Source organism: Misgurnus anguillicaudatus, chromosome 11, assembly GCF_027580225.2.
Source record: "Misgurnus anguillicaudatus chromosome 11, ASM2758022v2, whole genome shotgun sequence".
NCBI lineage: Eukaryota > Metazoa > Chordata > Actinopteri > Cypriniformes > Cobitidae > Misgurnus > Misgurnus anguillicaudatus.
In genome coordinates, this window is record NC_073347.2 from 34,321,785 (window position 1) to 34,333,929 (window position 12,145).

A 12,145-nucleotide genomic window follows, 5' to 3' on the forward strand; every position below is an offset into this window, starting at 1 on the left:
AAATTAAAATTAAACAAATAGGCTAAAATACATATTTTTTGTTAGTGTTTAGTGTTTTATTTGACATGATTAAACAAATAGGCTAATATATATTTTTGTTAGTGTTTTAATAGACATGGAGATTAAAAAAATAGGCGTGTGTTTTATTTTATTTGTTTTATTTAGGTATTTATTTTATTTCTAAATCAAGCAAATCACTCGTGAACTGCAATGTCACGCGCTGATCGTTTTGCGCAGGCGCAATGAAGTTAAGCCTGTGAAAGTTGAATATGGCGCTTTTTGCTGAGAAAGACAACTAAACGTTCTTTTTAAGTCTGTGTGTGTGTGTGTGTGTGTGTGTGTGTGTGTGTGTGTGTGTGTGCGTGCGTGCGTGCGTGCGTGCGTGCTTGCGTGCGTGTGTGTGTGTGTTATCGTTATCTTAGATAAAGTGCTGTCAAAATACTTTTGAAATAATTTTGCGTTTGTTTTCAGAATTAGATAACTCCTTTGTGTTTGTTTTGGTATTTTCTTTGAGTTTTGGTTATTATGAAAACACATCATGTTGAATGGACACATCCGTTGCGTGCATAGCTGTGACTAATCAACACTCGTGGTAATTAATGGTAAGTAAGTTGCACGCATGTTTTTCTTGCGTTTCTTTCGCTATTTCAGTCTCGCTTGTGTTTCAAGGAACTTGCGTGACATTGGACGGATCTAGAAGGAAGAAAAATCCCCTCGTGGCAATAAGCAGCCCCACGCTGAATGCTCCCTGCAGCTAGTAATATCTGAGGTGTAGTCAGTATTGTTTTAAGAAGGAATTTGTATCATTTCCTTTGGACTTTTTGTTGTCGTTAATATGTCAGTCATTTTTCATCAGATAAGGTGATAAGATTTAGAGGGTTTTATGAAGGTAACACCCCTGTTGTACAGGCCAGATTGGGCTTTGTGTGTTCAACAATGTCTACCGGTGTTGCTGTTGACATTTATATTGTATTTATATCACCAGGTTTGCTAGGAGAGTTTACGGATCATGGGCATGGTCCTAAAATGGAAGTCACCGTGCCATTATTAGAACAATGCTAGGTGAGTGCTGAATCTGCACGTCCACACATACACACTTATGACCGGTTGGCATAAATCCACGCAGACTCGACACCCAGAATTCCCACTGAAAACAAGACATTTCCTCTCCACCCATATCCCTCTTTACCGGGTTGATAAATGGAGTCCTGCAGCAATAGGAAATCTTGCTCCAAGATAAGCATGCAAGGTTTTAAAGTTCCACTGAAATCAAAACTGACAATTCTTATTTTTTAATGCAGTATTGCAGTGTTTATTAGAATAAATTTTTTCCATCTTTTTTTTCATGTGCCCCCCTGAACTTCGGCCCTCTTGTGGCGACACAACGGAAGGCCCGCCTCTCTCCGCATTCGATTGGACAATGGAAAAACGTGAATGACGTCAAGTGCTTTTCCGCTCGGAGTTGACTTTTTTTAACTTCAGGTGCTCAAAGAGCCCCTGCAAACACGCATAATGCGGCAGGCGGCAAAAACGTGCTGCGTTCAATGCACATACGTCGCGCATAACCCTCACTGCTCATACAAAACAATTAAAAAAAGGTGCCTCCCACTGACATAAACGTGTGTTGTGTGATCCGCCCCTTAGATGGTTCAGGTGGGAGCATCCGTTAACTCCGCCCCCTCCAACTGTCAGTCTGCTTCCAGTTCCATTTCTGAATATAAACATCTACTTTTCTATATCCAATCAAAGCACATCACTAAACACTGGCCGTCGAATAGACGTGCAGATCGGGTCCGTCGGTCCATGACTTATTCTGGACATCTATTCGATGTCCAAACTAGGTCCACTATTTGGACATCCAACCATGACATTGTTACATTTATTGTAAAAGTGTATAGGGTCACTTAAGACTGATGTAATAGTCAACCATTTAAGATATTCGTGGCCTAGTGCAGTGGTTCCCAAACTTTTTCAGCTTGCGGCCCCCCTGGTGTACAGTGCATTTTTTCGCGGCCCCCTGAAAGAAAATTTATGACAATAAAATGTAATATTTTAATTAAACAAAACATATAAAATTACACCTAGTAGTGCTGTTGGTTAGTTAGCTTATTATTTTTTTAGGTTTAATTACACAGAATTCATGACTTGAAGTGGATGGGTGAAATGCAGAGACAATCATGTGTTTTTCACTTTATACCCTTTTACACGGATGTCCCACAGACGTGAATATTAGACGTGCAGAAGACGTCAAAAAAAAACGACCCCTTCAATGGACCGAATTTGGACGCCAAAAAAATACATGATAAAGACGTCACTCTGACGTCACATTGCGCAGTGGGACAGTGGAAAACACAAGCCACGCCCAAAATACATCACAACCTAAAAGTAAAGTCGATTTCGGGTCACGGGGACTTTAAGAGTGGACACAACAGACAAATGACAAGTTGAAAGGCCAAAGTTTTCAGATTTCACAAACTCAGTCCAGCTTTTGTTTTATGCTTTTGGTGACACACTGAAGATCACATAGCCCAGTGCTTCTCAAATAGTGGGGCGGGACCCCCAGGGGGGGCTCGAGGCGACACCAGGGGAGGCATGCGAGACCCCGGGGAAAATACTTTTTCAGGAAGTGATTTTTTTTGCACTGTCACTTAAAGACATTACACCCCAATCACGCTGATAAGCCGCTTGAGTTTTTATTATTATTTATTGATTAGGCCTATATTTAATTAAATTTTTCAGTATCAAGTGGTCAAAAAATATTATACTTTAAATAAGGATTGTTTTTTTTTCCAGGCAAATTTATGCATTTTAAGACTTTTTTGTTACAGACTAAAAAACAATGGTAATAAAGATATTCTTTGTTGTAAGTTGATCGATATTTCTATTTTTGTGTTTTCTTTAATTTTAATAAGAATACAATGTTTTGTCATTTTATAGACAAATTGTACTATTTACAGTTGCGGCGGAGAGTTGGGGGACGCGAAATGTTTACTTCTTCCTAGGGGGGGCGTGACAGAAAATAATCGAGAAGCACTGACATAGCCTAACATTATTAAATGTCATGTAAAACATGCACAATACACAAAGTTTGATACCTGCATCTACGATAGTAAAGAAAAGCCTATTCAGTTCACATTTTTAAATCCATAGATGCCAAACAATGTAAAAGAAATGCAATTCAAATTCAATTTGTGTTTGACTTATCACACAAATCTATCTTTTATTCCTCTTTATAAACATGTGCAATGTCATTAAATCCTGTCACATGCAAAAATTTCATGGGTGAAGGTCAAACAGCGAAAAAATAAATAATAATACAGTGGTGGCCAAAAATATTGGCACCTTTGGTAAATATGAGCAAAGAAAGCTGTAAAAAAATGTGCATTTCTTCTTTTAAGCTTTAATTAAAAAAAATCACAAAAATATGATGTTTCAATTGAAATAAAGGGGGAAATTACATTATGAAATACACAATTAATGGAATTCCTAGACATTTTTATGTTATAGTAATGTTTGAGTATTTATAATGCATATAATGTCTGTGAATAATGTTTTCTTCTTTGTTTTTTAAATAAAGGGTATGTAATATTCATGTAAGAACTGAATATTTGCGACACTAATTTACGGCATGACGGCAAGTTGTTGTGCGACTGTTGGCTTTGCGTTAGTTGTATCACATGTGAATATTGCTGCACATTGTTAGTAAAGCTCCAAGTTTATTTGGTATTCGCTGTACGTCTCCTTATTTCAGACTGTATGCCCTGTGCAACATTATAGCAAAACGAACAACAATACATGGTAAAAAAAAATCTGTAAAGTATATTCCCATTAATATTAACATTTTCTTAACACACCAAGGTGACTTTTTTAATGAAAGTTAAAAGTAGAAACCTTGTAGATTCATTTTCACAACTTTCTTTCCTCATATTTACCAAGGGTGGCAATATTTGGTCACCACTATACACTAATAAAATCTGTAATACTATTAATAATAATAATAATGTGATCTGATGACATATGTGAACGTCAGCCTGATCTCATGGGAATTTGTATGTATTTCACAAGTCGCAAAAGTGAATCATACAAATGCTTATACAGTTATAAAAAATAATGCAATAATGAAACTCCACCCCTAACCCCGCCAATCAAATCACACAAAAACGCCCGTCCCACTCTGCTGTTCCAGAAACTCAAATATCCACTAACAGCAGGAGCCAGCAGACTGCTCAAGCAGGACGCTTTTTTCTCTTTGTTGCCATAACATGATAGGAATGTCACAGCATTAATGCTGAATGTGAACAGCACGATCCATTCAGAAGAGTTGATGTGAATGAGTCATAGAAATGAAAAGCAGTACAGTGACTTATCAAACCCGTTGCGTTGACAGATAACTACAATAAGTCAGCTGTGGTAGTTTCACTAGATACTTTGTAATTAAGTAATAATCTCAAACACAGTCACATGGCAATTTGTAATTATTTTATGAGGTGGCTAATTTGTACGACCACATTCATACAGTTTTGTACGCATATTTGCATTTGCCCCGATAAGGTTGGGGTTTAGGGTGGGGCAAAGGCAAATCGTACAAAACTGTACACTGTAAAAAATACTTTGCTGCCTTAAAATTTTTTGTTAAATCAACTCAGATTTACAAGTCATGTCGACAGAGATGAGTTGTCAAAACTTATAAAATATAGTTGAGAAAAGTCAATTTAATTTTATAAGTTATAACAACTCACCTGTAGTTATAACAACTCATCTCTAGTCAAGATAAATAATAGTAAGTTGAAATGACTTGTAAATCGGAGTTGATTCAACAAAAAAATTAAGGCAGCAAAGTATTTTTTACAGTGTACGAATGTGTTCGTAAAATAAGCCACCTCGTAAAATATTTACCAATACTGCGTTCGTCATTGTTTTTTTATGATAATCGTACACTGTAAAAAAAATCCGTAGAAATTACAGTGTTATTGCAGCTGGGTTGCCGGTAACTTACCGTAGATTTAAATTTATGTTATTTACTGGCAACATTTTGTTCAAAGTTAAATGAACATTAAACATTTACAAGTCTTTGTCTTTACAGAGTAAAACTAAAAAACAGCATCAAGCAAAACATTCTGGGAAACAAAATCTGAAAGCAGAAAAAGGTTGAGGATGATTTCTGGTTCCCAGAATGCTTTGCATGAGGCTGTTATTGTATAATTTTATTCTGTAAAGATAAAGACTTGTTCATATTTAAAATTTATTTAACTTTGAACAAACTCTTGCTTGTAAATAACATAAATTTAAATCTACGGTAAGTTACCGGCAACCCAGCTGCAATAACATTGTAATTTCTACGGAATTTTTTTACAGTGTATGTTTTTGTACGATTCACTTCGTATGAATTCATTCGAATTAGCCAACCTGTAAATTACGCACAAATTCTCATGAGATCATGCTGGAAATAACACTATTGTTTTGGTTTGTAACTATCAACCAGTGGTCTCCAACATGGTGCCCACCAAAGCACATTCTACTAACCAAAAGCCTCAATTTTAATATTTATAAAAAAATGTGTGTTAATATTTTAAAAAATGATAAAAAATATCAACAAGTAAAACAAAATACAATCAATCAGTAAAACAAAATTTTGAGTAGACAATATCAAAAAAGTAGCCCTCCAGATAGTTTTGCTCACAAATAGGAGACGCCTGCGTATGAACTAGGCATGTGCCGGTATATGATTCTGGCGGTATGATGACCTTTAGCAAAAATACCACGGTTTCATGTGTTGCGGTATTTCCATTGCAACACTAAAATATGTCTTTTTTTCATAAATAAGACCTTTACATTATATGTTTTAAAAATATATATATATCATATTTTCGTAATGTATATTAAATGTAAACATCAAATCAATCACATGACTTAATGGTTTAATGAATTTTGTATAAACACAGCTCATGAGACGGTATCACAGAACATTTTAGTGGTTTTGAAACCTTGACTGTTTCGGTATACCTTGAAACCGGTAACCGGCCCATGCCTAGTATGAACTATGCTGTAATAATAATTATCTATCTGTATTCAGATTGCCCATTTGTTTTGTAACAGCGTCCCCTTTGTGGCCCCATCAACAGGAACCCAAATTCACCTCATCTCATATTCTCTGCACACAGACACATGGATGTAATTTTGGGATTTTACACTTTTACAAGGCCTTACTTTAACAATCATTAAAGCACTTTTAGTTGTAAAGATGCCATTTAATGCACAATATAATTTATGCATTTCTTGTCCAGGGATGTCAGAGAGAGTCATAAAAAATAAACTATGACCATTTTTTTTATGCCAAAAAGACTTGACTAAGACGGCCATCGTTGAAAAATAATTTTCCAAATGTGAGATGTGATATATGAGCTGTAAATCTATATTTAAAGATTCCAAATGTTGGCCTGAAGAGAAGAATACATTTCTTGGACAGATCGGTCAGGGTCCTGTGGTTTTGTGAACTTTGGATGCATGCATGTTTAAAGTCGGTCACCTCCGTAACGGTTGCTAGGGGAGTATTTGGTTGCTTTGTTTCTGCAGTGATCCGGGTAAGAGAGGTGTTGCCACAGGTTATCCGAAAGCAGAAAGGCTGGCCTGTCAGTCTGGATTACTTTTGTCTCGCTACACTTTGATGTGCCATGACAGTTTCAAGCAACATACATATTGCTGCACTGCTGGCTTGTTTGAAAAACTTTCTCCGAGTTAAAAGAGATTAGATAATAGCCGTGCATTTGCATGCTAATGGCCATGCTGAAATGTGTATTAACTTTAAATATTATATTATCAGCAGAACGATTAAAGTGAAAACTTTACATAAATGTAAAGTATTTAGGCATTTGTTATGGACAGGACCTGCAGGTTGCACTGAATGCAGGTTTGTGCAAATCCCTACGTTATCCGAGATTGTTCCTAAAAACAACTTGTGTACTTTAGTGGAAACAAATAAGTCTGAACATTTGCACAAATTAACACAATTATCATCAATGCAACAATTGATTATTTGATTCAGTAACCTACAGGTTGTATATGTTAACATTAATTCGTTTGATTTATGGTTAAAGAAGCACGTTTGCAAAAACAATTATGTGAATTTATGAATGATATGCAAGAGGACCCTCCTCTCTTTTTCATTGATAAAAAGCTTTTTCGGGGTGTGAGGCAACAGCGGCGTGGGTGTGTAAGTGTGTGTCAGTCAATGTAAGATTTTTGTAGTTTACACTAACAGGTAATAGAATCAGTGTCTGTGTAAATGAAACTCACCAAACCGGATCGGCCGGGTAAAGAGACAGTTTGCTCACACGCATGCACGTACAGTACATTACTCCTCTCTTTAATTATCGCTGGTTTTATTCAGCTCTCGCCACCGTGCCTCTGCAAACAATGCAATGTGCAAAATAGCTGAGAACTTGCACATCATTTGCACTGTTGTATTTACTTCAGGTGTATGAGAGCGTGTCGCGTGATTCAGTCAGACAAAACTTTGCTGTATTGTTATGGCTTTTTGTCAAAGTACATGCAGACCGAATTAGAGCTGCCATTGTGTTCTTATTGTGACAGTACTGCCATCACTTGTATTTGCTCCACCTTGGCAACTCCCTAGCGACCGTCTTCTCACGAAAGGTCCAGTAAAGAAGATATTCTTCCTTTCCTTTAGGCTATATCATGGTTTTCGCTAATCTTTGAAGTGAAACTGTAGATTTTAATTGCTTTATTTTTTGTGCGTGTCCTTGAAATGATAGTTGTAACCACCGAGATGGCCTGAACAGATTTTTTGGTCATTGCTCTTTCAGTAAATATATTAAATTCATGTTTGAAAACATGCACAACTCTTGCAGAACTGGCAGTTTTTTGGATCGCAAAATCAATTCTTTATTAAAGACTTTTAGGACGTCTTTTACAACGTTTAGTTGTAAAATGAAAAAAAGATATCCTGCTCTTCTAGATTCTGCAAAGTAAACTAAGCCATAAAAACAAAAAGATTCCTCGCTTTCGTCGAAGCACACACTGTAAAAAATACTTCGCTGTCTTAAAAAGTTTTGTTAAATAAACTCAGATTTACATGTCATGTCAACAGATGAGTTGTCACAACTTATGAAATATAGTTGAGAAAAGTCAACTTAATTTTATAAGTTATAACAACTCACCTGTAGTTATAACAACTTATCTCTAGTCAAGATAAATAATAGTAAGTTGAAATGACATTTAAATCTGAGTTGATTTAACAAAAAATTTTAAGGCAGCAAAGTATTTTTTACAGTTGCACTAAATGCATGCATTAAAACAAATATCAAAATTTTCATTTGAAGTTTGAGTTTTAAATTATTATTATTATTATTTTATTATAATACATTTATTATTATTATTATTATGATTATTATCATTAAATGTCACTGTACATTGTAAAACAATGCAGCATGAAGTTAAAACAACTTGTTTTTTTTCTAAGTCAACTCAACATACTATTTTAAGTTTTGACCTGTAAATAGTTGTTGTAACTTATAAAAACTATTTTTTAAGTTAAAGTAGCATAAAATATTTGTTAATTTGACAAAAATGCTGCATTATTTTTTACAATCTATCTGTAAGACTGTACGCAGCTTATTGTTCTGGTACAGCAACAAACGCTGAAAGACGTGGAGAGGAAGTGCAACATTTTTCAGACATAAACTTGCATGACCCCAGCCTCTATTCAACAATATAACTACAATATTGCTTTTAAAGTGTTTAGTAACACAATCTTTTTTGCGTTTAAATGTTTAAGTTAAATCAACTAGGATTTACAAGTCATTTTAACTATCTTGATAAGTGATGAGTTGCTTTAAATTATTAAATCAAGTTAAATTTGCTTTAGTTATGTAACTCATCACTCATCACTAGTCAATACAGTTCAGATTTTTTACAGTGTACTGACTATTCACTCATTAACATATATAACATTTCTCTGTTATTAATTATTGTTGCCTTTATTTGTTTAAAAAAGTTTAATCCTTTATATGTCATTGCTGTTTCCAATTTTTGAATGACATTGCTCTATTGATCAGTGCTTTTCTCAGCATAAATCAATAAACTATTTTCACAGTCGATATAACACTCAACATACAGAATACTGTAGAAAAGTGAAAAGTTCGATTAAACTTAAAAATAACATCTAAAAAAGATAAGTAATTTCAACTTAAAATTTTACTTTTTGTTGAATAAACGTAAATTTTTTAGGTGTTACCAATCAAAGTATTTTTTAAAGTTGAACTATTCACTTTTTACTATATGCAAAATGTAAAATGTTTTCTGTCAAGCTTCACCGTATACTGTAATTTTACTACAAAATTAAGCTACAAAAAGTTTAGTCGTTCAAACCCTTCTGCGTTGTTCTGCTCGTATTTATACCTCGATTGTGTCGATCAGCGTTTTTATTGAAAAGGACAACAAACCTGTCCTCTAATAGACCTTTTTATTTCTCTTTAAAGGGGATTATATCGTGATGAATCGAATTTCCCTTGATCTCACGAGATAAAGAAGTTCAGGGTTCAAAAGTGTGAAGTTTCAGAATTGAAAATGTCATCCGCAGTCAAAAGAGAACTAACTAGCTTGCTTAATCTGTACTTCCGAAACTTAAGGGTGTCAGACAGCTGAAAAGATTTAGATACATGAACACCCACGCATACATGTCAATGACAAGTATTTAGTGTTCAGAAACCTGGCCCGCCCTGTTACAGATCAGTAAGGAGGAGAAACCAGCTACTAGAATTCCTTCAGCAGCTGAGGAACAAAAATTATAAACATTAATGATAACATAGCTCAGATCATTCGGTCTGGGAAGAATTTGATGAGTAATATTTCAGCTCATATGGATGTTTCATTGTAAATCTTTCTTGCAAATTTGCTCTCCAGTCATTGCTGATATCAAGATATTTTAATGCCTTCCAAATCAGTTTAGATAAACTGTGATTCGTGGGTTTTAAGAAGACGCCATTGCATAATGGGCTCTCCAATTTTGCACAAACATTTCTTCTTTCTTACATGCCACTTTTTTAAATCTCACATAACATCATTGTCTGGTGTCTGTCCAGCTATCCTCTTGCAGCACGAAAACATAAGAGTGCATGAGTGATATTGTGTTTGTTTTGCGCAGATCTTCTCATTCATCCTTGGCTGAAGATTGCATAGACTTGTTTGTGCCAGGCAGTGTGAATTTGCTCTGGTTGAAAGGAAAAGCAACCAATCCTGATGTCTGCTCGACAACGCTCTGGTGCCATTTTGTCTGTGTCTATTATCAAGCGATTTGCAACTTCCTTGTATTTAGGCTTATCCAAAAAAGCCAAGCTGCACGAAAAGGAGAAGAAAAAATAGATGCTAAGGATTTGATTTCAAAAGATTTAGTGACATTTAGATTTCCAGGTACACGTTCACTTGGCCCTGTTTAAAGCTTATGTATACTAGATTGTTGGACAATGTTACCTCTACAGTATATATTTTTTGCTACATTAAAACAAAATGTGCTTAAAAGGTTCACCTCAATGGCTAAAAGAACCATTTTTTGGTTCCCTAAAGAACCATTCATTCAAAGTTTTTTTTAAGGTTCTTCAGATGTTAAAGGTTCTTAATGGAACCATTCAGACAAAAATGGTTCATCTATGGCATCGTGAAGCACCTTCATTTGCAAAATTTTAGAATGATCGTTTATTTGTACCATTTAGGTACAGATGTGTATACATTTGGTACCAGTATTTACCTCTGAAGTTATTCCTCACTGTTAATATGTAAGGAATAATTGACGAAGGGCCATTGAATTATACGAAAATAATTTTAAAATAATTCAAAGGACCGGAGTCAATTTTTTATTATAGCACGGTTACCACAAACATTGCTCTGGTGCCTATTTTTAAGACATTTGACAAGTTAGGTGGGCGGATATCGAAAAATAATGCATACCCACGGAACATTTCTCAACCAATCAGAATACAGCATTCACAAAGACAGATTCTGCGCGATTAATTCATATTTGCCATTCATGAAACTGTGTTTTTGATTGCTCACCACTGTTTGCAGACTTGCAATGCTTTTGGTAGTATTTCAGCGCAAAAACCGTGCCAAACGTGTAAGCGCGGAAAAACTCAGATGCATACAGTTCGTACTTATTTCGAGTAAATATGAAGTTTCAGTTTTACGTAAATTACACTTAAGATTAATAGTACAATGATGCAAAACTTGATTTCTTACGGTTGCAACTTGATTTACATCTTTACAAGTTTTTTGCACATGCAAATGTATTTTACTCTTGCAATGTCACGTACATTCCTACAAATTTTATCCTGCGCATGCAAATCATTTAGGCGCTAATTTACCTTCATACGCATAACTTTCAAAAACACAAAATGTATGTTTTGTTTGTTTAAATAGATGCTGAAGTGTACAGTGTAGACGTATCTGCAACATCTTCAACTTTTACAGCTACAGAATATAAAACATTTACAAATCTTTCATACCATAAAGATTGCTGTATAATTTCCCTTTAACCATTTTATTAATAATGTTAAAGGAATAGTCTACTCATTTTCAATATTAAAATATGTTATTACCTTAACTAAGAATTGTTGATACATCCCTCTATCATCTGTGTGCGTGCATGTAAGCGCTGGAGCGCCCTGCGACGCTTCAATAGCATTTAGCTTAGCCCCATTCATTCAATGGTACCATTTAGAGATAAAGTTAGAAGTGAACAAACACATCAACGTTTTTCCTATTTAAGACGAGTAGTTATACGAGCAAGTTTGGTGGTACAAAATAAAACGTAGCGCTTTTCTAAGCGGATTTAAAAGAAGAACTATATTTTATGGCGTGGTGGCACTTTTGGGAGTACTTCGACTCGGCGCAGTAACACCCTCCCTCTCCCATTATGAGAGGGAGAAGGGGAGCGGACTTTTCAGGCGAGTCGAGGTACTCCCAAGGGTGCTATTACGCCATGGAGTGTGGTTCCTCTTTTGAATCCGCTTGGAAAGGCGCTGCCTTTTGTTTTGTACCACCAAGCTTGCTCGTGTGTCATGGCAAACAAATTCAATATTACAAAATGATTAAATGATTACAGAAATGTTATTTATTTGAAGGTTTTAAAATG

The 12,145-nt window shown here is 35.2% G+C and overlaps 1 long non-coding RNA gene across 1 annotated transcript; it reads left to right on the forward strand.

Annotated features, from left to right (window-relative positions):
* The first annotated feature begins 359 nt into the window (after positions 1-359).
* On the forward strand, positions 360-10,482 carry LOC129415700 (uncharacterized). Its single transcript, XR_008634953.2, has 3 exons — positions 360-602; positions 986-1,062; positions 10,163-10,482. It is a non-coding gene; the product is annotated as an uncharacterized lncRNA (long non-coding RNA).
* Positions 10,483-12,145: the final 1,663 nt, after the last annotated feature.